This window comes from Vipera ursinii (genome assembly GCF_947247035.1).
Source record: "Vipera ursinii genome assembly, chromosome: 3".
In the NCBI taxonomy this organism is placed as follows: Eukaryota; Metazoa; Chordata; class Lepidosauria; order Squamata; family Viperidae; genus Vipera; species Vipera ursinii.
In genome coordinates, this window is record NC_139516.1 from 208,982,957 (window position 1) to 209,009,909 (window position 26,953).

A 26,953-nucleotide genomic window follows, 5' to 3' on the forward strand; every position below is an offset into this window, starting at 1 on the left:
CGGGGATCATGTGATCTTCTGACAAGCAAAGTCAATGGGGGACAACAGATTCACTTAAGACCTGTGTGACTAACTCAACAACTGCAGTGATTCACTTAATGACCGTGGCAGGTAAGATCATAAAATGGAGCAAAATTCAAAATTTTGCGCTCAGTTGTGGTCATAACTCAAGGACTACCTGTTTTTATTTCATTAAATCATTGACCGCTGCTGTTACTTTGACTCATGCATTCTTCCTTCCCAGATATATAGAAGTCCCGTGTGTGTACATGTACGTGCCTGGGTATATACACACACACATGTGTATATATACACACACACGTGTATATATGAGTATACATAGATACACACACACACACACACATATATATACATACATACATACATACACATATACATACACACATACAAACAGAGTGCTTTTTTTCTTAAAAAAAAAGGTGTTGGAACTCAGACGTGCTGCCACTGGCAGCGATGCCGGTCTTGCTAGGGCGTCGCTGCCCGTCCTTTGCACCCGCGCCCAGGCGGCTCAGAGCCACATGCAGCAGGGATTCCCCTCCCCACAGCCGCAGTGGAGATTCCCCTCCCCGCACTTGCCACGCCGCGGCCCGTGCTGAGCCCCCACCCGGAGGTGCTCCGAACCCCAACCCAGAGCTGTGTTCCTCGTGGCAGTGGTCTCCGGCGCCAAACAGCCTCTTCCCAACCATGTCCAGAAAAATTTGAAACAAACATCGGAATTCTCAAGGCCATGTTTGGTATTTCCCAGCAATCTGCTTCTGGAAGGAAAAAGCAATCCCTGCTGCGTTACTGATCCCAGAGAAGCATTTGCAGGTATGCAGGTATCCTTACGGTGCCATAGTTATGGATGAGAAATATTGGTTGCAAACTTGGCATTTCTGGATGTAATACAGATATTTTGGACTTATTTTTGTTTCTTTGCATGTTTGATATTTTTAAAAACGCACGTAAAAATGCAAGTAGAAAAATAGGGACCACTCCGGTGGGAAAGGTCACAGCGTTCCATGCACCTTTGGCGTCTAGTCATGCCGGCCACATGACCACGGAGACGTCCTCGGACAAGCGCTGGCTCTTCGGCTTTGAAATGGAGATGAGCACCGGCCCCTAGAGTTGGAAACGACTAGCACGCATGCACGGGGGAACCTTTACCTATCTATCTATCTATCTATCTATCTATCTGTCTCTCTCTCTCTCTCTCTGTGTGTGTGTGTGTGTGTGTGTGTGTGTGTGTGTGTGTGTGTATACACATTCTTGTAAAGGGAAGGAACCTTTTAGGAGTTATAGCATGCACACAAATTTATTTTCATAAACAATTTTGATATTTCACTAAATGGGCAACGATACCCACTTTCACAACACGGAGGGTAAACAGTTCAAATTCACAAAACTTCAGCACACTTCACAATGGGAAAAATACTGACTACAGAGAGGACTTGAATTACAACCATTCGTTTAGCGACAATTTGAAGTTACCACAACCCTGAAAATAACTGACGTATGGCCTCACATTGCAGCACCCTCCATGGTCACACCTGATTGAACTTCAGACACATGACAACTGGCACAAATTTACAACGTAGAGTGTCCTGGGATCACATGACCCGTGTTTCTGATCTTCCCAGCCATCCTCTTGACACGCAAAATCAGTGGCAGAAATCAGATTCCGTCCACAGGGGGGCTGATTTATTCCCGGCTTATCAAGTACTTAGGAGGCAACAACAGCCAATGACTTAATACCCAGCCATCAACACCCCAATCTACATCTGAAAAGCTACACGCAACAGGCACCATATAAATACCACAGCCGGGACTGCCCAAAACACACAAGACGTCCCCTTAAGATGGACTACACCAGAGTCTGAGAGCTCAGAAAACAAAATACTGGTCCTGGTGACCAACTCAGATTGGGTCCTTGAACATAAGCCACTATAGAAGAGGTCTCCAACCTTTTAGGGCTTGCGGACTGGAGAGAAGGAGCACAACTTCCAAATTGGTGCTTGCATGCAAACGCAGCCGCGTGCACTGGTGCGGCACTAATGACCGTGGCAAGAAAGGTCCCCCCCATGGCGGCTAGTAGCCCCATTTGTGTATGTGCGAAGGGCCACACAACCTGCTCTACTAGCGGCTCTGTTCGCACCCCTGCGCATGCGTCAACAGGGCCACAGGCGCTAGCGCATGTGGGGGGAACACGCATCCATGTGCACGCACACTGGCCGCTGGCCAAGAGTCTGCAGCCCAATTCTGGTCCGTGGCCTGTAGCTTGGGAACCCCTGCACTATACAACGCAGTAATATTCAGACAAGTAACCAGACAGGTGTCGGCTCTACCCTGAAAACGATCACGGCTGGATTTAAAAAATAATCTTTCCAAAAAAGTACTGCTCATTATCTAATTATTTTTAGCCTTCCAACCAGAAACTTTAATAGGATGCCAGGCTGACTGACTCAAGAACAACCTTGGTGGTTGTTCAGTTGTTTGGGTAGTAACTTGGCAGTTCAACAAGTATTTGCACAAACCTGCTATTTAATGAAGCTCTTTTTAATGTAATCAACCAAGGAAGTCCACTAAAAATAAAAGATCTAATCTCTGCAGCCACCTGGGTCCTTTTCTTCTTTCGGAAAAGTTTCCGAAGATTTAGCTCTGCTAATTTTTCTGGGGCAAAACTGAGCTTTTGAACGGAAGGTTTAGAGTCATATCAACAGAAATACAGGTAGGCTTCAACTTACGAAAACAATTCAGCCCAACATTTCTGTGGCTAAGGAAAGGTATTTGTTAAGGGAATTTTGCCTCGCTTTACGACCATTCTTGCCACAGTTGTTAAGTGAATTACACGGTTGTTAAGTGAATCCGGCTTCCCCCATTGACTTTGCTCGTCAGAAGGTCGCAAAAGAGATCGGGTGATCCCCGGGACACTGCGTCCATCATAAATATGAACCAGAATTTTCATGACATAACCACAGGGATGCTGCAACGGTCATAAGTGCAAAAAATGGCCCTAAGTTTATTTTTTTTCAGTGCCATTGTAACTTCGAACGGCTACTAAACAAGCTGTTATAAGTTGAGGACCACCTGTACACAGTAGTCATCATGTCTTAAATTTTGGTTTCATATTTTCTGAATCAATCTAGCACCAAAATAAATTTCCTGACAGTTAGAACAATTAACCCGTGGAACCACCTGCCTCCAGAAGCTGTGAATGCTCCAACACTGGAAGTTTTTAAGAAGAGACTGGACAGCCATTTGTCTGAAATGGTCTAGGGTTTCCTGCCTGAGCAGTGGGTTGGACTAGATGACCTCCAACGTACCTTCAAACTCTATTATTATTCTACTCTATTCTATATTCTATTCTATTCCCCTCTTTAATTCAGGGTTGCAACTTGTTTGCAAGGGGTGCCTTTCGCCAAGCGACCCGACAGATAGTCCTCGACTTACAATGATTCATTTAGTGACCGTTCAAAGTTACAAGACCGGACTTTCAGTCTTCCCTGCTTTTGACTTCACAACAGCCCTGTGAGGTAGTCCTAAGGAAAGTGGTATGGCTGCAGACACAGAAAAGACCCAGCTGCAGCCTTTCCAGGACCTTCTGCTCAGCTCAGTTGCTCTTTAAGAAGAGATTGGACAACCATTGGTCTGAAATGGTGTTGGGGTTCTTGCCTGAGCAGGGGGTTGGACTAGATGACCTCCAATGTCCCTTCCACCATCACCATCATTATTGTGAAACCTTTTATAGCACCCTCCCTTGAATAAGGCCACGGCCAATGCAACTTTATCCAAGACCTTTTTCAAAAGAAATGTTTGCTTATTAATGGTTTGCAGAGGCAGAAAGCATTTTAAGGGCATCCTTAACACGCCACAAGGATGTCACAAGGATCTTTGCGCAGCCCACTGGTTTCACTGGACTCAATTGGGCGGAGAGATTTATCCCCAGCTAACCTTCCCACTGGGTTGAGTAGGAGTTCTCTTACTCTCGAGAGCAAGAAGGAACACCTTGTCACCTACGGCCGGTTGCCGAGAACTCAAATAACCAGATCTTTGTTTTGAACGAACGTGAAACGAGGTGATGAAGGATTGCAAGGTGAAAGAGAGAGCTTTGCTGCAGGTAGTCCTCGAGTTACAACGTCAAGAATCCTCCAGTGGGGGTTCCTAAACCAACTGCGTAGCAGTCAATAAATCAGAATAAAGCAAACAACGGTGCAATGCTTGAATCACACAACGCAGGGATCAAGGGTGAAGAGGTAATGCGTAAATATAACGCTAAGAAAAGAATCGCTATTCGTGTCGAGATAAACACCCTCCCTTCAATGCTGACCAAGCGAAGCTTGGCTATTTACACTCAGAAACTGGGATTTTGTGAGTCACGCAAAAAAATTGGGTTCCTGCAGGACGCGTCAGTCTTGCCGCAGCTCATCTCGGTTTACAAATCCCCGAGCGGTCATCTGAGATCAGGTTTACAAACTGCTCTGCGGGGATTTACTCAAGACAGGAAGAGGCGAGATTAACCGAGGAGGAGGACCCCAAACCTCTTTGGAGACAGCAGTTCCCCTTTCTCCGCTCGTCCCCCAAAATGGGGTGGATTACTTTACAGCTAATCCCTTTGTTTACATCCAGAAAGAAGCACAACGTGTCTGTTGCTAAACAAGACAGTTGAGTTTCGCCCCACTTTAAGAGCTTTGCTTGCCACGGCCATGAACCGAGTCAAACTGAATCGCTGCAGGTGTTCGAGTTAGTAACGCGGTCGCTAAGGGAAGCTGGGTGCCCCATTGACTTTAGTTCGTCGAAGGTTGCCAGAAGGGGGTTCCCAGGATGTGGCAACTGTCATGATTATGAATCAACTGCCAAAGGTCTGAATTTTGATCATCTAGGTCATCTAGTCCAACCCCCTGCTCAGGCAGGAAACATTATACCATTTCAGACAAATGGCTGTCCAGTCTCTTCTTTAAAACTTCCAGTGTTGGAGCATTCACAGCTTCTGGTGGCAAAGCATTCCACTGGTTAATTGTTCTGACTGTCAGGAAGTTTCTCCTTAGTTCTAGGTTGCTTCTCTCCTTGGTTAGTTTCCATCTGTTGCTTCTTATCCTGCCTTCTGCTGCTTTGGAAATTAGGTTGACCCCCTTTCCTTTGCCTTCAAGGTCCCTCCCAACTGTATTATTCTGTTATTCTATTATCCTGGAGGCAAGTTGTTCCAATGATTAAAGCAATTTGACATCTCATTACTTCCCAACTGGAGAGATTCAGTCCTTCTGTTCTACGGTCCCTTAGAAATCAATGCAAATTAAGATCCTTTTAAAAGCTGATCTTTCCTTGGAGTTGCCAGAACTTCACAGGACGTCTTAAATCTCTCAAAGGATCCTCTCCATAACATGTCTACGGAGATTCTCAGATATCCAGGTCAGGGTTCTCCCAAAGGTGCTTTTTCAAAAGGCAACTGGACTTTCATTGTTTTTCTTTGAAGACATTTTCGCTTCTCATCCCAGAAGCTTCCTCAGCTCTGACTGGACGGTGGGGAAATGGAAAGATTTATACTCCTTGCAGACAGCTGGTCCTCTGCAGTCTAGTCGTTGAGGCCACTTGGAGGTTTACCTGTGTCACCTGAGTGGTGCAAATGGGTGTGGAGCATTCTTGTGCTACACTTTTGCACGACTCAGGTTGACCCTGAGGATACAGATAAACCCCCAAGTGGCCTCAACGACTCTCTAAAAGGCAAACGACCGGCTGACTGCAAGAGATATAAATCCTTCCATTTCCCACCATCCAGCCAGAGCTGAAGAAGCTTCTTGGATTAGAAGCAAAATGTCTTCAAGAAAAACCCGACCAAGTCCAGTTGCCTCTTCAAAAAGCACATTTGGGACTCTCCACATTAAAAAAAAAATGAACTGGGTAAGGTTCATGAGTGTATCAACACAACCAACTTTTGATGTTCTACAAAACGTGGTAAGACACTGCTAAAAGGCCTTTTCCTGAGGCCTTGTTTACATCAAATCTGCAAATGTCTTCCTTGCTCCTTCCTTGCAACTCGCTCATGCTGCAACACACAACTGAATATGGATGCTTAGTTTTTATAAGAACTCCGGTTAAATTCCAAGTGCACCTGTCAACCATCCCAACTAGGACAGTTAGGAAAGAAAGAGTCTTAAGTCTTTTAAAGGGAGATCAAATGAGTCTGTTTTGCAGAGACCACAGGTTGTTAAAGAATGTAAACAGGTACTTCAAAACTATTTTAACAATAATTTAAGGAAGGGAACCAATTTGGCCACACTCTGGGATGCTTGCAAGGCTGTGATAGGAGGACATTTTATACCAGGGATCTTCAAACCTGGTGTTCTGAACCAGCCTGCTACCGGCCTTGTAATAAGGCAAAACCCTGTTCAAACAGTAGAGACTGGAGAGCGTCTGAGGCTGAAAAGCGTCTGCCAAGATTTATTACACGAACAACAGAACAAGAAACAAAACACTGGAACTTGAATCCTCAAACGGAAGGGTTGCTTTCAGCAACCAGCCCTTCCCCAAACACTCCTTTTATTTAGAGATCAGGGCGTGGCCTCCCTGTGCCTCCTCCCGAGGAGTCCCACAGCCTTTCTCTGTTTGGTCCTGCTCGACTGCCTCCTGCGTCGGGCGTCCTTGAACAGGGCCAGCTGTGGGTCATCATCCTCCGCACTATCGGGCTCACGCAGCTGAGAAGAGGGCCCCGGCTGGGGGCTCTGCAAAGCCTCCAAGCCATCATCAGCCAGTTCGTCTTCCACACCCTCCTCCTCCCCCTCATCTGAGTCATCCGAGGCATCTGAGCCGGCTGCCGGACCCACAGGCTGGCCCTGAGTCACAACACCTGGGACTTGTGGACTTCAACTCCCAGAATTCCTCAGCCAGCTGAGGAATTCTGGGAGTTGAAGTCCACAAGTCATTAAGAGGGCCAAGTTTGAAGACCCGTTTTATACAATACAATACAGCAATTCAGAGGAAGAGGGACAAAAAAAAATCCACAATATGCTACAAGGAATTAAACAGAAGGAACCCCAGAATTCGCCAGAAGATCCTAACATTCTTAAATCAACAAAAATTATTGCATCGACAAATTTCTTGGTTGACGGTTTCAGATATTGAGAAGAAACTTAAATACACAAAACAGCATCTTTTTTGAACATGCAAATAAACCAGGGCGTTGTTGGCCATACAAATTTACAGAAAAGAAGATGATGACCAAGCTTTAAGAAGGGAATAAGACTTACATGGATAACAAAAACATTCAAAGACTTTTTTTGGAATTATTATACCAATTTATATAAAGGACAGGAAAGAACGTCTCCCGGTTCACAATTAACCAAATCATTTCTAATCGTAAACAGGTAGTCCTTGATTTATGACCACACTTGAGATCAGATTTTCGGCTGCTGGAGCCAAGCAGTTTTTAAACATGTCACACCCAAGTGTAAGACTTTTTTTTTTTTAAAAAAAAACCATGTTTGTTAAGCAAAGCACTGCCGTTAATTGAATCATCTGGTTGTTAAGCGGATCTGATTTTTGCTTGTCGAAAGCCAGGTGAAAAAGTCACAACCGGCGATTATGATTTCAGAACGTGAGGTAAAATACATGCTGATCACCAACAGCACGTAATTTTTTATCACACGATCATGGGGATCATTGGGGATGCTGCGACGGTTGTTAAGTGCGAACAATCATCATAAGTCACTTTTTTTGAGGGATGTTGTAATTTTCAGTCACTAAAACGAATGCTTATAACTCAGGGACTATCTGTAACGGATTAAAAAAAACAAATGGTCATGCATTTCTCCAGCAGATGTGGGATGGCGAGATTATGGCGCTGTCCATCAACCCAAAATTTAAGAGGCCCTCAAAGAGATGTAACATAATCTCGAGGAGTTAAAAAGCCAAAACCGAAGTCATCTCCGGGGTGAATTAATTTCCTGGGAATAAGAAAATTGGCAGTGGGGCTTCTTTGGCCCTTTCACACAAGAATCCAAAAATATCACTCCCAGCTGCAATGTGTTCTTTTTTTTTCTCCTCATTTAATAAAAGGGACCAAGTTTCTCAAACTGGAGAAGGACAGGACAACTCCCCACGAAAGGGGTCAGTGGAGTCGACAATCCGGCCTTTTTTGAACCGGCCGGCGGCCAAATTTTAAGGAGAGCCACTGTTTGCTTATTTGGGAAGCCCAAAATACATCTCGACAAGGAACAGAATCAAGCAAAATGGGAACAGGCGCATACATTAGCCCCAAATAGCACACCTTGGGGTTCGATTCTCAAAAGATGCATTATGCAGGCAGGTGTTTTTTTGCAGGCCAGTTGTTTGCTTTTATATATTTATATGTTATTTATGATATATATAGGAGGTTTTCAAAAAGACACACTGGACAGCCATTTGTCCAGAACAGTATAGCGTCTCCCGCTCAAGGAGGGCGCTGGACCAAGAGACTTCCAATGTCCCTTCCAACTCTTGTGATTCTATATTTCAATGGTATTTACTACATTGGTGGAACTCAACAGGACTTCCACTAAATAGCACCATGCCCTGGTTATTTCTGCTAAAACCGAACCAGTTGTGAGGTCCTTCCAAGACCAAATGAACACTCCAGAAGAGAGGTCGCCAACCTTTTGGGCACCAGGGACCGGTCCCTTGGGAGAAAAGTTTTTCCACGGACCGGAGAGTGCATGGTTTTGTGTGCTGCCTGCATCCCACAGATGGGGCTTTGCTTGTTTGTGTGGACCGGTTGTTGGCATGCCACGGACCGGGGGTTGGGGACCCCGGCTCTAGAAAGGGTGCAGAAAAGAGCAAAAAAGATGATTAGGGGACTCAAAGGAACGGTTGCTGGAACTGGGTGTGTCTAGTTTAATGAGATGAAGGACTAAGGGTGACATGATAGCAGTTATTCCAGTATTTGAGGGGCTGCCCCAAAGAAGAGGGAGTCAAGCTATTCTCCAAAGCGCCTGAAGGCAGGAGAAGAAGCAACGGATGGAAACTAACCAAGGAGAGAAGCAACCTAGAACTAAGGAGAAACTTCCTGACAGTTAGAACAATAAGCCAGTGGAACAACCTGCCTCCAGAAGCGGTGAATGCTCCAACACTGGAAGTCTTTAAGAAGAGACCGGACAGCCATCTGTCTGAAATGGTATAGGGTTTCCTGCCTGAGCAGGGGGTTGGACTAGAAGACCTCCAAGGTCCCTTCTGACTGTTATTCTGTTCTGTTCTGAATCAAGAGGGAGCAGACAGGCATCCATGCAAACTTTCAAAGGGTAAGCAAAAGAGGGAACATGTATGTTTGGCATGCCACCATGTTGCAGAAATCTCCTGCCCACAAGTTTGTTCTTCCTGTTTTTTTCCTCTCCCTCGGAGCCTTGCACCAGCAATTTCAGTCTGAATTTTGCAAGTAATCTGTAACATTTTTCTCCCCTTCTCTTACCACGAAGAACAAACTCAAATCTACTCTTTTTTGACTGGGTGTTCAAAGGCACAAAAAGAACAGGCTATTTTTTTTTTGAAGATAGCAGATCCAGGACATCATTAATTGGGTGCAAAGGTCATTTTTACCAATTTTCCACCACTGCTACAGATTCCACCATGACAATGTTGGCAGGGATGCTTTTGAAATTTGCATTTTCTTGGCCCTGCTGGGAAGATTTAGAAGCTCTGTTAATAGGGGGGGGGAGACCCTATTTACAGCTTGAAAATGCTCCTTACATGACAGAGAAGACCTTTCATAATAAAACCTCTGAAATGGATTTAAGACTCGCTTCCTTTTTTTTTTTTGTAGTAAAGTAGGAAACTGATCCAGTTGCAATGTATGGCAGTGAAAGTTGGATCTAAGAAAGGCCGAGCGCCAAAGAATTGAGGCCTTTGAACTAGGGTGCTGAAGAAGACTCCTGCGAGTCCCTCAGACTGCAAGGCAATCAAACCGGTCAGTCCTAGAGGAGATCCACCCTGACTGCTCTTTAGAAGGCCAGATCCTGAAGCTAAAACTCAAAATACTTTGGCCACGTAATGAGAAGGAAGGACTCACTGGAGAAGAGCCTAATGCTGGGAAAGATTGAGGGCAAGAGAAAAAAGGGACGACAGAGAATGAGGTGGCTGGATGGAGTCACTGAAGCAGTAGGCGTGAGCCTAAATGGACTCCAGAAGATGGTGGAGGACAGGAAGGCCTGGAGGAACATTGTCCATGGGGTTGCGATGGGTCGGACACGACTTCACAGCTAACAACAAGGAAACTGATCTGCACTACAGGATAGACCAAAAGGACATCCATATGAAACATGAAATTTAGAGGATCCATGCATTCATTCATTCTTAAAAGAGCAAGAAGGGAGGTCTTCTAGATCAGGGGCCTTCAAACTTGGTCTTTTGTAACTTGTGGACTTCAACTCCCAGAATTCCTCAGGCAGGCACGCTGGCTGAGGAATTCTGGGAGTTGAAGTCCACAAGTTACAAAAGGCCAAGTTGAAGACCCCAGTTCTAGACTAACCCCCTACTCGAGCAGGAGACCCTTTAACATTTGCCCCAGTTTACATTTTGTTCTTGCCAGCGTTAAGTGAATCACTGCAGCCATTAAGTTTAGTAACCTGGTCGTTAAGTGAATCTGGCTTCCCCACTGAGTTTGCTTGTCAGAAGGTCACCAAAAGGGGATCCCATGAACCCCAGGATGCTGTGACCGTCATAAATATGAATCCACTGCCAAAGGTCTGAATTTTGATCACGGGACCGGAAAAATGGTCATGTCACTTTTTTTAAAAAGTGGTGCTGTAACTTTGAACGGTCACTAAATGAAGCATTGTTAAGTCGAGGACAACCTGGCAGCCCATGAATAGCAAGCTCTGGGTTGATTTTGCAGAGAGCTTCCAAGCATAGCTGGCATCGTCTCAATTCAGGGGTAGGCAACTTTGGCTCTTTTATGACTCCTGGACTTCAACTCCCAGAATTCCTGAGCCAGCCTGGCTCAGCTTGGAAACCTCTCCCTTTCCCCTCAGCGTGGCTGGCTCAGGAATTCTGGGAGTTGAAGTCCACGAGTCATTAAGTGGCCTAGGCCAGGGGGGTAGGCAACCTTGGCTCTTTTATGACTCGTGGACTTCAACTCCCAGAATTCCTGAGCCAGCCGGGCTCAGCTTGGAAACCTCTCCCTTTCCCCTCAGCGTGGCTGGCTCAGGAATTCTGGGAGTTGAAGTCCACGAGTCATAAAAGAGCCAAGGCTGCCTATTCCTGGACTAATTGAACTGTGCAGTGCTTGACTTTTCAACCGGCTCCAGATTGTGAATGCCAACGCTATCACAAAAAGAAACAGCTGCTTGAACACGCTGCAAACAGATGTTTTGTTGTGGGGCCAGCACATCTTTCCAAACCCAATCAGCTTCAGCGCCTCAAGCTGCTAGTAAAGGTAAAGGTTCCCCCGCACATGCATGCTAGTCATTTCTGACTCTAGGGACCGGTGCTCATCTCCGTTTCCAAGCCGAAGAGCCAGCGCTTGTCCGAGGACGTCTCCGTGGTCATGTGGCCGGCATGACTAGACGCCAAAGGCGCACGGAACGCTGTTAACCTTCCCACCGGAGTGGTCCCTATTTTTCTACTTGCATTTTTACGTGCTTTCGAACTGCTAGGTTGGCAGAAGCTGGGACGGTAACAGGTGCTCACTCTGTTACACGGCACTCGGGATTCGACCCGCCAAACTGCCGACCTTCTGATCGACAAGCTCAGCGTCCTAACCCACTGAGCCACCGTGTCCCTCTCAAGCTGCTATCGGCAGCCTATTTCCCTCCCGTGTTCAAATTCCCCACCTGGGAGATCTGCCTTCGGAACAAAGCGATTGGTCGTAGGCCAAGGACGTACCTGTAAGCATCATATACCTAGAGCTCCACTTACGACCACAAAGCAGCCCCACGTTTCTGTTAAGGGAGACATTTGCAAAGTGAATTTCGCCCCACTTTAGGACCTTTCTTTCCACAGTTGTTAACTGAATCACTGCAGTTGGTAAATTCATAACCTCGTTGTTAACTGAATCTGGTTTGTGGTATTATTATTTTTTTGACAGCAAAATTCAATGAAATTTCATTTTAATGTATGCACATTTAATAATAATAATAATAATAATAATAATAATAATAATAATAATAATAATAATAATAATAATAATAATTTTATTTGTATACCGCCCTTTTCCCGAAGGACTCAGGGCGGTGAACAGGGCAAACATATAAAAGTACAAAAATACAGTAATAGTTTCTATTCTATTCTATATTTTCTATCCTATTCTATATTTTCTATTCTATTTTCTATTCTACTCCATATTTTCTATTCTATTCCATATTTTCTATTCTATTCCACATTTTCTATTCTACTCCACATTTTCTATTCTATTCTATTTCATGTTTTCTATTCTATATTTTCTATTCTATTCCATATTTTATTCTATTCCATATTTTATATTCCATCCTATATTTTCTATTCCATATCTGGCTGGCTGAGGAATTCTGGGAGTTGAAGTCCACAAGTCTTAAAAGTTGCCAAGTTTGAAGACCCCTGCATTACAGCGTCTCCATGGCCACGGGATCAAGAGTTAGCTTGGCAATGGACAAATTGACAATTGGTGGCGGTTGCAGTGCCCTTGGATCACGTGATCCCATTTTGCAATCAAGCTATGTCCAGGGGGAAACCATGTTACTACCTTAACACCTGCACTGATTCACTTAAAAACTGTGGCGAGAAAGGAAGCAGTCGTTTGGTCTTACCAAGGCCTTACAAAGCGGTATTAACACACTTCACCTGATGGTGATTCTATCCCTCTGTTAAGGCAGCCTAGGATTGGGTTGGCTTTTTTTGGCGGTTGCCAAACACGGTTAGCTCATGTTTAAGTGACTGTCCACTAGGACACTCGCTGGCAGTTACTGCTTTTGAAATGGGTTTCACCTAATTTGTACCTGTACATTTTCTTTCTTGCCTAAGTATCAGAGTTTGCTTTTCTGCACATTGAATTTCATTTTGGTGGATAGAAGAATAGAGCAGAATAGAATAGGAGCTGGAAGGGACCTTGGAGGTCTTCTAGTCCAGCCCCCTGCTCAAGCAGGAGAACCTATTCCTTCTCAGACAAATGACTGTCTAGTCTCTTCTTAAAAATCTCCAGTGATGGGAGCGCCCACAATTTCTGGAGGCAAGCTGTTCCACTGGTTGATTGTCCTCACTGTCAGGAAGTTTCTCCTTAGTTCCAGGTTGCTTCTCTAACAAAATGTCCCTTTTGTTAGATCCTGATATGAGAGCTCAGGGTCCGATGTGCCTCATTTGAGCAGCTTATTCAGTATTGCGATCTGGCTGCAGGACGATGTCCTGGAAAAACATGTGGGTTTGCTGGAGCCCGAGGGAGATTTTCCTTAATACTCAGCATTCTTCTGCATGGAAGCATAGATCCAAATCCAGAGATGCCCTCAGTGAAACGTGACCAGCATTGCAGATATGGGCACTCACTGGGCAATTCCCATGTTAAATGGAATCTGAGATAGGGGAAGAGGAGATCTGTAAGATATCCAACCTACGGGCGAACATCTGGAGATCTTCAGCAAGAAGGACACCATGTCTCCGAGATCGTCATGCACCATAGCTGAACTGCTCTCCCCATCCGCACATTTCCTCTGTCGGTCCATAAAGACTTTATCCTCCTTTGATTTAAGCCTACTGAATACATTTCTGTGGCATTCATATCTTCTTATGTGGAGGACAACGAAGGCGTTCAGTGTCCCAAAGACGCTTTTTTTCATGAGGCAAGTGGACTTTTTTTCTTTGAAGACATTTCACTTCTCATCCAAGAAGCTTCTTCAGCTCTGACTGGATGGTGGGGAATGGAAGGATTTATACTCCTTGCAGACAGCTGGTCATTTGCCTTCTTTTAGAGCAGGGGTGTCAAACTGCCGGCCCGCAGGCCAGATGTGTCATCTGGAAGCCATGCCCACCTCATTGCCGGCAATGGTAAAATAGTCCTGATACGTCTCGCAATGTCACTTGACGTCGTGAGTTTGACATGTCTGTATTAGAGAGTCCTTGAGGCCACTTGGAGGTTTTACCTGTGTCCTCACGGTCACCTGAGTGGTGCAAATGGGTGTGGAGCCTTTTTGGAACTGTTGAAAGGACTGTGTTTTTGTTCCCCCCTCCCTCTCAACAGAGGGGGAGGGATACGACATCATCTATCTCAGGAGTCTTCAAACTTGGCCCTTTTATGACTTGTGGACTTCCAACTCCCACCTGGCTGAGGAATTCTGGGAGCTGAAGTCCACAAGCCATAAAAGGGCCAGGTTTGAAGGCCCCTGATCTGTTTTCTGTCTACAACACAGTCCTTTCAACAGTTCCAAGAAGGCTCCACACCGGAGGCGTCAAACCGGAGGCGTCACAGCGAAATCGCGCCCACCCCATTGCCGGCAACAGGGGAAAAGCTCCAATACGTCACGCGGCGTCACATGACGTCACGAGTTTGGCATGTCTCCTCCACACCCATTTGCACTACTCAGGTGACCCTGAGGACGCAGGTAAAACCTCCCAGTGGCCTCAACGACTCTCTTAAAGTGAAGTGGCTGAAGGACCACTCTGGACGACAGGTTAATCAACCAGGATTTATTTAAGAGCAAGGCAAAGAACAGTATAACTTGTCCGGCTTTTATAGCCGGCGGCTGTCAGTGTAGTCCAATCAGGTTTGTTCCTTTTGGCGCCGCGTCTAGTTGAGCCAATCACCGCCGTCGCGTCTTGACAGCTCTTCTCTCCGCGTGGTGAGCCGGCTTCTGTGTTTTGACAGCTGCGAGCTGTCAAAATGGCTGCGCCTGCGCTCTGGCGGGGAACTTTGACAGCTGTCAAAGTTCCCGCGTGTTTCCCTGTCAGTGGTGTTTACCTCATAGTATTAAACGATTATAACTTGTTAATAACCTTTGTACGTGTGTGTTTTTATATACATTACAAAAAGGATGCAAAAGACCAGCTGTCTCCAAGGAGTGTAAATCCTTCCCTTCCCCACCATCCAGTCAGAACTGAAGAAGCTTCTTGGGATGACAAGCAAAACGTCTTCAAAGAGAAAAACAAAGAAAGTCCACTTGCCTCCTGAAAAAGCACCTTTGGGACAACCATGAGCTGGATGACCGAGAATTCCCACCCACAAGAAGGTGTTTTGTGTTGTCATCAACTTTTCCAGGAGAAAATCTCTCTCTGCGGCCTTTAAGCGTTGACTCCAATTTAGTGGCAGCGATTATCAATTGCTCAATAATTTTTTTCTCTTCAAGGGAATTTGTCTGATGGGTTTCTGCATTGCCACTGTTCTCCTTGAGGCCACTCTAACCTGGTTGCGTCACTATTCCTCAAACATGTGCCCTCCCAGATAGGTTCACGTTGCAATTTCCAAATTATTTGCTGGCCGAGACATCTCAAAAGGAGCAAAATAGAGAAACGGGGTTCACGTTTACGTTAAGGTGTTGGCTGCTGCTGAAAACTGGACACGCTATTTCAAAGCAGCCCTTCCAACCTGGAAACCAATCTCTTCTTTCAAAAAAGCGACGCAATGAATTGCAGGACTGCGCACGCACCCCAATTTTGCAGACACTGCTCCGTGTTCAATCGCGGTTTCATAAAATAAGTCGCAACTCCCTGGGCTCACCAATCAGAATCAATATACTAGCCACAATTCAATCGATCACCCTAAGCTGAAACGGGACACCTCGTGACTTAGTATACAAGTAGTCCTTGACTTATAGCCATTCATTTAGCGACCGTTCAAAGTTACAACAGCGCTGGGAAAAAAAAAGACTTGTGACTGGTTCTCGCGCTGATGACCGTTGTGACCCACAGTTATGTGATGAGAATCTGGACATTAGGCAACCTGGATGTATTTCCCATGGTTGCAGCGTCCCACGATCATCATTTGTGACCTTCAAAGCTGGCACTGACAAGCAAAATAAATGGAGGAAGCCAGATTCATTCAACAGCCGTGTTACCAACTTATCAACTGCAGTGATTCACATAGCTATGGCAAGAAAAGCTGTAAAATGGGGAATAACTGAACAAATGTCTCACTTAACAACAGAAGTTTTGGTCTCCGTCAAGGCCTGCCTGTATGGCTAGATGGATAGATATGATAATTAAGATACCTAGATAGATATGATAGTTAAGATACTGATAGATAGATATGATAGACAGACAGACAGACAGGATGGATGGAATAACTTTATTGTCACTTTAGATGTACCGTATTTTTCGGCGTATAAGACGACTGGGCGTATAAGACGACCCCCTACTTTTCCTGTTAAATTATAGGGTTTGGGCTATACTTGCCGTATAAGACTACCCCACTGCATACAAAGTCTGCTTGGATCGGGTGGGTCAGCTCTCCCTCCCTGCCTGCCCAGCCCTCCCTGTCTCCAAGACGATCCGAGTAGTAGTACGCAATTTTTTTTTTTAAAAAAAATCCCATTTATATCCTGCCCTTCTCCGAAGACTCAGGGCAGCTTACGATATAAAGCACAAATCAATGTGCTTAGCAATGTACAAAGTACACTTCCGGCATCCAGAGCCTGCCTGCGTTTCTTTAACCTCCACATGCTTCCGACTCTCGACAACTTCAGCGTTGTAAACCTTGCTGCTGTTAGTATCCTGGGTGACTCTTCTCCAAACCCCCTCTACCCCAACCCGGGTGAAAACGCTAATGTGCTCCCAGTGTGTGCCTATCCCTCTCCAACAAACTGCCCCCCCCATCCGTATCTGACTCCAGCGGGCTCGTCCACACGTCCCAGAGCCGCCCTACAGCAGTCCCCGGCTCCGGTCCATCTGACACCGACGGAAAACAGCCGGCCCTTGCCTCCAGCGCGCAGTCCCAGCACAGGTCCGTCGGCAGGCAAGGGAACAGCTAGCATGTTTTGTAGTGCCCAGGCTCCCTGTATGGCAAGGCAGACTGGGCTGTCCTCCTGAGTGCCTGTGGGGTCCTCAGCAAAGCCCTGCGATGCAGGCGCGTGCAAACGCCGTGAAGCAGCTGGTCGTCGGGTTTGCAGAGCCAGGAACCGACGATCAGCTGATAGTCGGGCTTACTGATTACGGGCGACCTCCTCCCTTGTTTGTCGGAGCGCCGGGTCATGGAGCGAGCCGTGTGCCGTGGGTGTGTGTGTGTGAGTAGGTGAAGCAGGGCTTGTTTTTGAAAGGAGACCCCCTGCGTAGTGTCAGGCCCGCAGGGCTCGACAACGGACAGCAATTTTGTGATTCCCTCCCCCTTCCTCCCCCCCCCCATCAATGAGCTGCCGAGGTTGCCTGCGTGTGTGTATGTGTGGAGGGGTGTTGCCTCTGGTTTCTCCTGTAACATCGGACAATAAAACCGCCCCTAACCCTAACACCCGGCTTATAAGACGACCCCAGACTTTTGAGAAGATTTTCATGGGTTAAAAAGTCATCTTATACGCCGGAAAATACGGTACGCTAATCAGCATACATTAAAGTGAAAATTTGTTGCATTCAGCTCTCAAAAAAATACTTTTGCACATACCTATATATCACACAGAGAATCGTCTGTCTAGTTCGAATGTATACACATGCATGGCAAAAAAAAAAAAATCTTGCGAAACCAGACACATGGCAGATGGAACAAAGCTGTTAAAGAATCTATTAGCCCTGCTATAAATACTCTGAAACCTCCTCTCAGAGGGGAGCAACAGAAACACACTGTGGTGTGTGTGGGTCTCTTAACAACGCTCTGAGTTCTAAGCACATGTAAGTGCTTGCAGGCCGTGTCCTGGATAGGGGGAAGCGAGCTTCCTATATAGCAGGGCTTCTCAACCTTTTCACCCATTGTACCACTTTTAGCATATGGCAACATCCAAGTACCACCAGTCGCCTAGCAAGGTGTCGAAAACTTGATCACCCAAAAAAAAAAGAAAAAGAAAAAAGAAAAAGAAAAAAGGAAAAAAGTGATGTACAGGTAGTCCTCGAGTTACAACAGTTTGCTTAGTGACTGTTCGAAGTTACAACGGCACTGAAAAAAGGCCCCCCCAAGCCACAGCCGAGCAAGACACCTGCCTGCCCGCCCAGCGGCGCTCTTCCTCCTGTCCGAGGCTTTCATTGTTGTGAGCATTTCTGTTGAGGATTGGCAGCAGGGGTGGGGTGGGGGGGTATTTGGTTTTTATTCCCCTCGTCTGCTGGGTGGTTGCAGCAGGTTTTGGTCACTTCACATGACCCTGGGACACTGTGACCGTCATAAATATGAATCCGTTGCCAAGCATCTGAATGTAAATCACAAGACCCTGGAGATGCTGCAACATTCCAGCTGATCGGCGCTTCTTCTGGGCTCAGTGGAAGTGCCAGGATCAGCGCAGAGCTCCAGCTGGATCCTGGCACTGATCTTGGCGCTTCCGCTGAGCCCTGACAGCCCTGCAGCTCGAGCCGTCTCTTGCTCAGGCTTGTGCGGTGCTGCCACCGGTTCAGCTCATTCCCCTCCCCGGGTACTTTTCTAGGATGGTCGCGTACCACCTGCCAGGTGCCAAAGTACCACAGGTGGTACCCGTACCACTGGTTGAAAAGCCCTGTCCTATAACCTTCCCAGCTCTCGTCGCCACTCGATGTGTGGACCTTCTATCTCAGGCTCTCTTACCCCCAAACTAGTCAGGGATGGAGTTTGTTACGACACTCTCCACCGTGCCTCTGTCAAAAGTGGCCAGGACAGGAAGAGAAAGGCGTGCTCTTCTCATCTGATGCCAGAAATGCAAACACTGGTTTGTACGCTCCATTAAAAGTGATGTGTGAAGAGACCAAGTCAGATTGTTAGTTGTCTGCACCCCCAGGTACTTAACACTGTCGCCCACCTTCACAACTGCAGCCTTGATACTCAGTGGAGTGTGGCTATGCTGGCTCTTTCTGAAATCAACAATGACGCATTAACCCAGCTAGCGATATCGCCTTGAATTTCCCGGGCAGTCAGTTGCCATTCACAACCACCTCTGTTGTTAAAAGAGACATTTGTTAAGTGAGTTTTGCCCCGTTTCACAAATTTTTTCCCCCTAGTTGTTAAGTGCAGTGGATAAATTGTTGATAAGACACACTTGGTTAAAGTGAATAAATAATACATCACATAGGGCAGGGTTAGGTCCACGAAGGCTTGTTTTGATTACAACATCCACGCCAAGTCAGCTGTGACAACTCTTCAAAATTGGGCCTTTCCCAGGTGTGGTTCTGGGCCAGTCGAAATTGTTGTTTGTGTGACTCATTTCACCATCACCATAACCAGTTCGCCCTGCGCCAATCTCAATTCCGACCTCAGAGGTGTGTGCCTAAATATAATTAAGAATTGACACACTACAATTTAAACCGGCATTTGAAGTGAATTGTGGCATGCGTGTGTGTGTGTCTCAACATTCCTGCTGATAGGAATCAAGGTTTTAGCCTGCTAATTTGAGAGACAAGCTGGATGCACAAATCAAACCTTGCAGCTGAAGCCTCTTGCGCAAAAGCATGGTGGCATTGCACATAGAGGGGACCTACGTGTTTTACTGGTAGTCCTTGACTTACACAACAACGCCCGTTAGTGACCGTCCGAAGTTACGACGACACTGAAAAAGGGACTTATCGCCATTTTTCACACTTACGACCGTTGCCCGGGGTCACGTCATCAAAATTCAGACGCTGGGCAATTGACTCATGTTCAATGGGGAAGCTGCAGCGATTCACTTAACAACCTGTGCCAAGAAAGATCGTAACGCTCACCTGTCTTGGCAGCAGTGGGAATGCTTCGCTCAAATTTGTATTTGTCAGCCAAGGATACAGCCTTCTGAAGACACTCCAAACTGTTCTAAGTCTATACAGGTGATCCTCGACTTATGATCATAGTTGAGAGAGAATAGAGCTGGAAGGGACCATGGAGGTCTTCTAGTCCAGCCCCCTGCTCAAGCAGGAGAACCTATATTGTCTCAGACCGGTGAACGTCCAGTCTCCTCTTAAAAATCTCCGGCGATGGAGCGCCCACGATTTCTGGGGGTAAGCTGTTCCACTGTGCATTTTATGACGGTTTTGCAAAAACAAAACAAAACAACCCCCCCATACACACAAAACCCCAGCACTGCTCCTGGGGTTCTCTTTGCATAATGGTCTCCTAGCTCAGGGCTTTTCAACCAGTGGTACGGGTACCACCTGTGGTACATTGGCACCTGGCAGGTGGTACGCGGCCATCCTAGAAAAGTGGTAGCGGGGGAGGGACTGAACCGGTGGCAGCACCACCTGAGCGAGACGGCTGGAGCTGCAGGGCTGTCAGGGCTCACCGGAAGCACCAGGATCAGCGCCAGGATCCAGCTGGAGCTTGGCGTTGATCCTGGCGCTTCTGAGCCCAGAAGAAGCGCCGATCAGCTGGAATGTTGGAGCATCTCCAGGGTCTTGTGATTTACATTCAGAGGCTTGGCAACTGATTCATATTTATGACAGTCACATGACCCTGGGACATGTGAAGTGACCAAAACCTGCTGCAACCACCCAGCAGACTGGGGGGGGAGGGGAAGAATAGAAACCAAACACCCCCCCACCCCACCCCCGCTGCCAATCCTCAACAGAAATGCTCACAACAATGAAAACCTCGGACAGGAGGAAGAGCGTCGCCGGGCAGGCAGGCAGGCGTCTTGCTCGGCTGTGGCTTGGGGGGGGGCACTTTTTTCAGTACCACTGAACTGTTGTAAGTCGAGGACTACCTGTACTTCATCACTCCCCCCGTTTTTTAAAAAAAGTTTTTGACACCTAGCTGGGTGACTGGTGGTACTCGGATGTTGCCATATCCTAAAAGTGGTACAATGGGTGAAAAAGTTGAAAAGCCGTCCTAGCCAACCATCCAATTGGTTAACGACCCTGTCAAACAGGCTCATAATATTAGGTTACTCCTTAGGGAGACTCGATTGCAACTTACTACCAATAACTGACCATTTTAGGCAAGCTCCGTTGCAGTTGTAACTTGAGGACTGCCTGCTTAGGGTGGCTTTAGTGGTTGAAAAAAGTGCTTTTCGACACCTGGGCTGGAAGCATACCACCTGTTGCCAAATGTGTGTGTTCCCCCCCTCCTCCAGGATAACACTACAGATGTGGAACAGATGGTTGACCTCAGGAAGACGTGTAGCCCAAGCAATTTCCTGCTTTTGATCACCAAGTGTGGCTCTCCCAAAACTCTTAGTTTTAAAGGCTAAAACCGCCAAAGCAAGAAGCGTTTGTGCCTTCATCACACTTCTGCAAAGAAGGTTTGGTGCATTCATGCATTAAAGGTGCCCGCAATTCCGGTGTGTCGAAAGGCTGCTGACAATCATTACCAAACGCATGTCGTAAACTAGGGGACGCTTTTGCAATGGCTGACGCCGCTGCTGTTTGCCGTGCATCATGTATGTAGGTCAGACTGTCAAGAAAGGTGCCAGGCTGTCTGTGGCGCAACAGTGGGCACCAATCTTAATCCAGTTACAGCAATGCGAGAGAAAATTGTGTGCACTTAGCAAAGCTCCAAATGTAAAGCTGGAAACTTTAAATTAAATCACAGCCTTTTCCCCCAGTCTGGTTGCAGCCCAGAGCATAGAGAAAAGGAGATTTAGAGAGCAGTGTTTTCCAAGCTTGGCTACTCCATTTCCCAGAATTCCCCCACCCATCTTAGAAGTGGCCAAGCTTGGAATTTTAAAGCAGGGGTCTTCCAACTTGGCCCTTTGATGACTCCTGGACTTCAACTCCCAGAATGCCTCAGCCAGGCACGCTGGCTGAGGCATTCTGGGAGTTGAAGTCCACGAGTCATAAAAGGGCCAAGTTTGAAGACCCCCCCCCCCGCTTTAAAGAAAAACTGCTGCTGTGCAAAATCACTTTTTGGATCGCCCCAGACGGACTCATACAGGTAGTCCTCGACCTACGACTGCAATTGATCCCAGAATTTATGTTGCTAAGTGAGAGATTTGTTAAATGGCTGTCCAGTCTCTTCTTAAAAACTTCCAGTGTTGGAGCATTCACCGCTTCTGGAGGCAGGTTAGAAAAAGAAGAAGAAAGTTGGAAGGGACCTTGGAGGTCATCTAGTCCAAACCCCTGCTCAGGCAGGAAACCCTATACCATTTCAGACAAATGGCTGTCCAGTCTCTTCTTAAAAACTTCCAGTGTTGGAGCATTCACCACTTCTGGAGGCAGATTGTTCCACCGGTTAATTGTTCTAACTGTTAGGAAGTTTCTCCTTAGTTCTAGGCTGCTTCTCTCCTTGGTTAGTTCCCATCCGTTGCTTCTTGTCCTGCCTTGGGGCGCTTTGAAGAATAGCTTGACTCCCTCTTCTTTGGGGCATCCCCTGAGATATTGCAACACTGCTATCATATCCTCCCTCGTCCTTCCAAAGAGTCACTAAATGAACAACTGTTAAGTCGAGGATCACCTGGAGACCGGATGCACGCTTTAGCCCGACAGGGTCTGAAATGGTATGTAGGGGTCTCCTGCTTGAGCAGGGGGCTGGACTAGATGACCTCTAAGGTCCCTTCCAGCTCTATTCTGATGGTGGGAGAAAGTCTTCAACCGCGGTTGCCGCTCAGCCTGGGGCTGATGGGCTCCGGGATCAGGGCTGGTTTGCAAAGCTGGGACACGCCCACGTGCACCCAGCAGACCAGGGGTCTTCAAACTTGGCCCTTTGATGACTTCTGGACTTCAACTCCCAGAATTCCTCAGCCAGGCACGATGGCTGAGGAATTCTGGGAGATGAAGTCCACAAGTCCTCAAAGGGCCAAGTTGGAAGACCCCTGCAGCAGACCCTTGCAAAATCCGGCTTTGCCGCCCCCCTGGTCCGGCCTCTTTCCCTTCTTTCTTTCCCAACCCGGGACCCGGCTCCAGATCGATCCCGCAGAACTGAGCCGTTACGCTCAAATGGAAAACCCGGGTTAGGCCTCCCGGTGCAAAAAAAAAAACAAAAACAAAAAACGGGGCGGGCGGGTTTTTTTTTTATTTTATTTTTTGCAACCGCGCAAAGGCAACAACCGCCCTTGCCCGCTTGCAAAAAAAACTCCCAGGGATCGCTTGCGAGCCCGCGCAGGGAGGGAGGGGCGAGGCCAAGGCGGCGCGCCGGAGCCTTCCGTGCATTCTCGGGGAGCACCGCCACCACCACCATCATCATCATCAGCCCACCCCACCCCGGCTGCACACACACACACACACGCACGCACGCTCACGCCCTACCCCGACTTTTTGCAAGCCCTCCCGGCCTTGCACGGCACGGCACGGCACGGCACGTGCCGCGCGAGCCCCCGCCTTTTGCAGCAGAACGACCTTCTTTCCCCCGGGGGCCCTGCGATTCACCGGCAATGCAATGCAACGCACGCTTCGAAGACGCGCGCCTGCGTGTACGCGCGTGTGTGTCTGTGTATGGGGGAGGTGGGGGAGAAAGAACCTTCCGTGCCGTTCCCACGACCGCCTTACCCGTTTCGGCTAATCCGGAGCAGCGCAGCCTCGCTCCTCCCGCGTGCAAAGCCCGGGCAGGAGGGGGGAGGGGGGAAAGAGAGAGAGAGAGAGAGAGAGAGAGAAAAGGAGCGCGCGCGTGCAAGGCAAGGCAAGGCGTTTCAAGCGCGGGGAGCGCGCGCTGGAGCGAGCCGAAGCGAAGCAGCCAATCGGAGCGCGCGCGCGCGCGTTCCTGCCCGGGACTTGGCCCCGCCCCTGAGCTCGCGCGGCCGAGACGACGACACCTCCTTCCCTTTCCCCTCCTCTCCCCTCCCGGCCACGCCCCTTGGGTCGCCCGCCGGCCAGACTGGAGCGTGTCCGGCGGCGGCGGCTGGTCACGTGGGGGGGGGAGCGGCGCGGCGGGCTCTTGCAAGCGGGCGCTCGCGGGCGCCTTTGGCGGAGGTGGTAGGGTGGGGGGGTGGGGGGGGTGGGAAGGCTCGGCCTGCTCCCGGTTGGGGAAAGAAGTCCCCTTTGGCGTCTGGCTTGGCGAGGAAGCGGCCAGCCGTGTCCTGCCTGGACTTGGTGGCTGAGAGCCGGAGTACCTGCGTTCCCTCCTAGCGAGTTTTTGATCGAGAAGAAATGCCGCTTGCCTGGAATTAAGGAAAGAGGGAGGAATAGAATAGAATAGAATAGAATAGAATAGAATAGAATAGAATAGAATAGAATAGAATAGAATAGAATAGAATATATAGGTTAGGATAAGATAGTAAAGAATATATAGAATAGAATAGAATAGAATAGAATAGAATAGAATAGAATAGAATAGAAAATATGGGATAGGATAGGATAGGATAGGATAGGATAGTAAAGAATATATAGAATAGAATAGCAATAGAATAGAATAGAAAATATGGAATAGAATAGAATAGAATAGAATAGAAAATATGGAATAGAATAGAATAGAATAGAATAGAATAGAATAACAGATTTGGAAGGGACCTTGGAGGTCATCTAGTCCAACCCCCTGCTCAGGCAGGAAACCCTAGACCATTTCCGACAAGTGGCTGTCCAGTCTCTTCTTAAAAACTTCCAGTGTTGGAGCATTCACAGCTTCTGGAGGCAGGTTGTTCCACTGGTTAATTGTTCTAACTGTCAGGAAGTTTCTCCTAGGTTGCTTCTCTCCTTGATTAGTTTCCATCCGTTGCTTCTTGTCCTGCCTTCAGGCGCTTTGGAGGATAGCTTGACTCCCTCTTCTTTGGGGCAGCCCCTGAGATACTGGAAGGCTGCTATCGTCACAGTTATCATGCTTAACTGTGGCCTAAAATGGGGCGTAACTCAGTCTCTGATGTGGGTTACCACAGAAACTTTGGTCTCAATTGTAATCGTAAGTCGAGGACTATCTATAGTTTCTTGCTTGTCCCTCATTTTAGAAAGAGAAATACAGGCAGTCCTTGACTTTCGACCACAATTCACCCCAAAATATATGTCCTTAAGGGAGACATTTTGTAGGTCAATTTTGCCCCATTTTATTTATTTATTTGTTTTTATAAACCGCCCTTCTCCCGAGGGACTCGGGGCGGTGTACAGAATAAGGTAGGCATACAGAATGAACAATAGTGAAAACAAACAATAGTAAAATACAAACTGGGACCCCAGATTAGAGCTATCAGGCCAGGCCGGACTGCTGGAACAGATAAGTTTTTAATTCGCGCCGGAAGGTGCGGAGGTCGGGGGCCATCCGGATTTCGGTTGGTAAGCTGTTCCAGAGGGCTGGCGCACCCACTGAGAATGCCCTCCCCCTGGGGGCCACCAGCCGACATTCCTTGAGCGGTGGCACCCTGAGGAGGCCCTCTCTGTGGGAGCGCACAGGACGGTGGGGTGCTGACATTGGCAGAAGGTGCTCCCATAGGTAGTCCGGACCCATGCCATGTAGGGCTTTGTAAGTCATTGTTAGCACCTTGAACTTCACACGGAAGGCAACTGGAAGCCAGTGCAGTGCACGGAGGAGAGGTGTGATATGGGAGTATCGGGAGGCTCCCAAGAGTGTCCGTGCTGCTGCACTTTGCACCAGTTGAAGCTTCCGAGTGGATCTCAAGGGCAGCCCCAAGTAGAGAGCGTTACAGTAGTCTAGGCGAGAGGTCACAAGAGCATGGGTGACTGTACGTAAGGCATCCAGGTCCAGATAAGGCCGTAATTGGCGAACTAGTCGAACCCGGGAGAAGGTCCCCTTGGTCACAGCTCCTATGTGATCTTCCAGGGAGAGCTGCGAGTCAAGGAGGACACCCAGGTTGCGGGCCCTATCAACAGGGGGTAGTAACTTGTCCCCGATGTTAAGGGATGGGATGTTCTGAGTATCCTGGCTTGCCGGTATGTACAGCCATTCAGTCTTGTCCGGGTTCAGTTGAAGCCTGTTCCTGCCCATCCATTCCCGGACCGCTTTCAGGCAGCGAGACATCAACCTTTTTTACAACCTTTCTAGCCACAGGTGTTAAGTGAATCACTGCAGTTGTTAGTGACACGGTTGTTAAGTGAATCTGACTTCCCTGTTGACATCATGATTATCATCATCATGATTATCATCATCATCATCATCATAGCTGCTGGCAGCAACCCGCGTCAACCATCAACACCAGTCAATTTAAATGTTCAGTTGACTGAGGTTCATGTTTAATGAATAAAAGATGATAATAATTATAATAGAAATAATAATAAAAAAGTCGGAAGACCTTAGAGATCATCTAGTCATTAAATCATTAAATAAACCGTTGTAAACCGAGAACTACCTGTCTATAAGTTTAAGTGTAATAGCCACTGCTATTGTTGCTGCTGATTGTCTTCGCTTCCATCTGACGGAAAGGCCGTACATGTAGCAGATAAATGAAGAATAGCAGTTTCTTTGCTGCTAAATAACATTAAAGCTTGCCATAAAGTTGGGTGTCATGGTTCCGACAGATGAAACTCTTCAAAAGAACCTCGAGTAGCATAACATTGGCACTTACATAATCGAAGCCAAAAACTGAATTCCCCCCCCCCCAAGCACATAGTATCAAAGCACAATTCCCTCCTGTAATGAACAGTCATAAATCACATTCCCCAATTAGCTTGAAGCCCAGGCTTCCTCTCCAGTTCTCCAGCCCGCCAATTCGTTGCTGAGCCCAAAGCTAAGTAACCTTGATTCTCATGCTAAGTTTAGTGTTGTTATGTCTGGCTGGACTCTCATTCACATCCCACCCCCTCTCCCAACATCATCTAACTCTAAAAGCGAAAGAGAAAAAGACGGCTACATTGCCATCTGTTGTCGATGAAAAAACATCCCATGTTAGCAGCGTGGACATCGGGTGAACAAATGAGGAATATTTACGAGGCTCGGAAAACACACCGTGACTACTGACTTCGCTGGGAACAGTTAAAGCAGTTTTAAAAAAAAGATTATTGGCATCGCAAAGATTTAAAATGTCCTTTGCGGCTTGAAACCAAAATCCACAGAGCCTTTATCCCATGCCAATACTGTTAAGACTGAATTCTTGGAACAGGATGGCTACATTTTAATGAGTCGCCATAAATATTCTTACATAAAAAGTTTGCG

At 47.3% G+C, this 26,953-nt stretch overlaps 2 long non-coding RNA genes across 2 annotated transcripts in view; both read right to left on the reverse strand.

The window, feature by feature from the left end:
• The window catches only part of LOC310638794, a 67,934-nt gene extending 44,471 nt beyond the window's left edge, over nucleotides 1–23,463 (reverse strand). The window contains exon 1 of the long non-coding RNA XR_014492186.1: nucleotides 23,410–23,463. This is a non-coding gene — a long non-coding RNA (uncharacterized lncRNA). The remainder of the gene's footprint in view (nucleotides 1–23,409) is intronic.
• Nucleotides 1–26,953, reverse strand: part of LOC310638795 — a 166,186-nt gene that overhangs the window by 101,335 nt on the left and 37,898 nt on the right. The gene's annotated exons all lie outside the window — the stretch shown is intronic.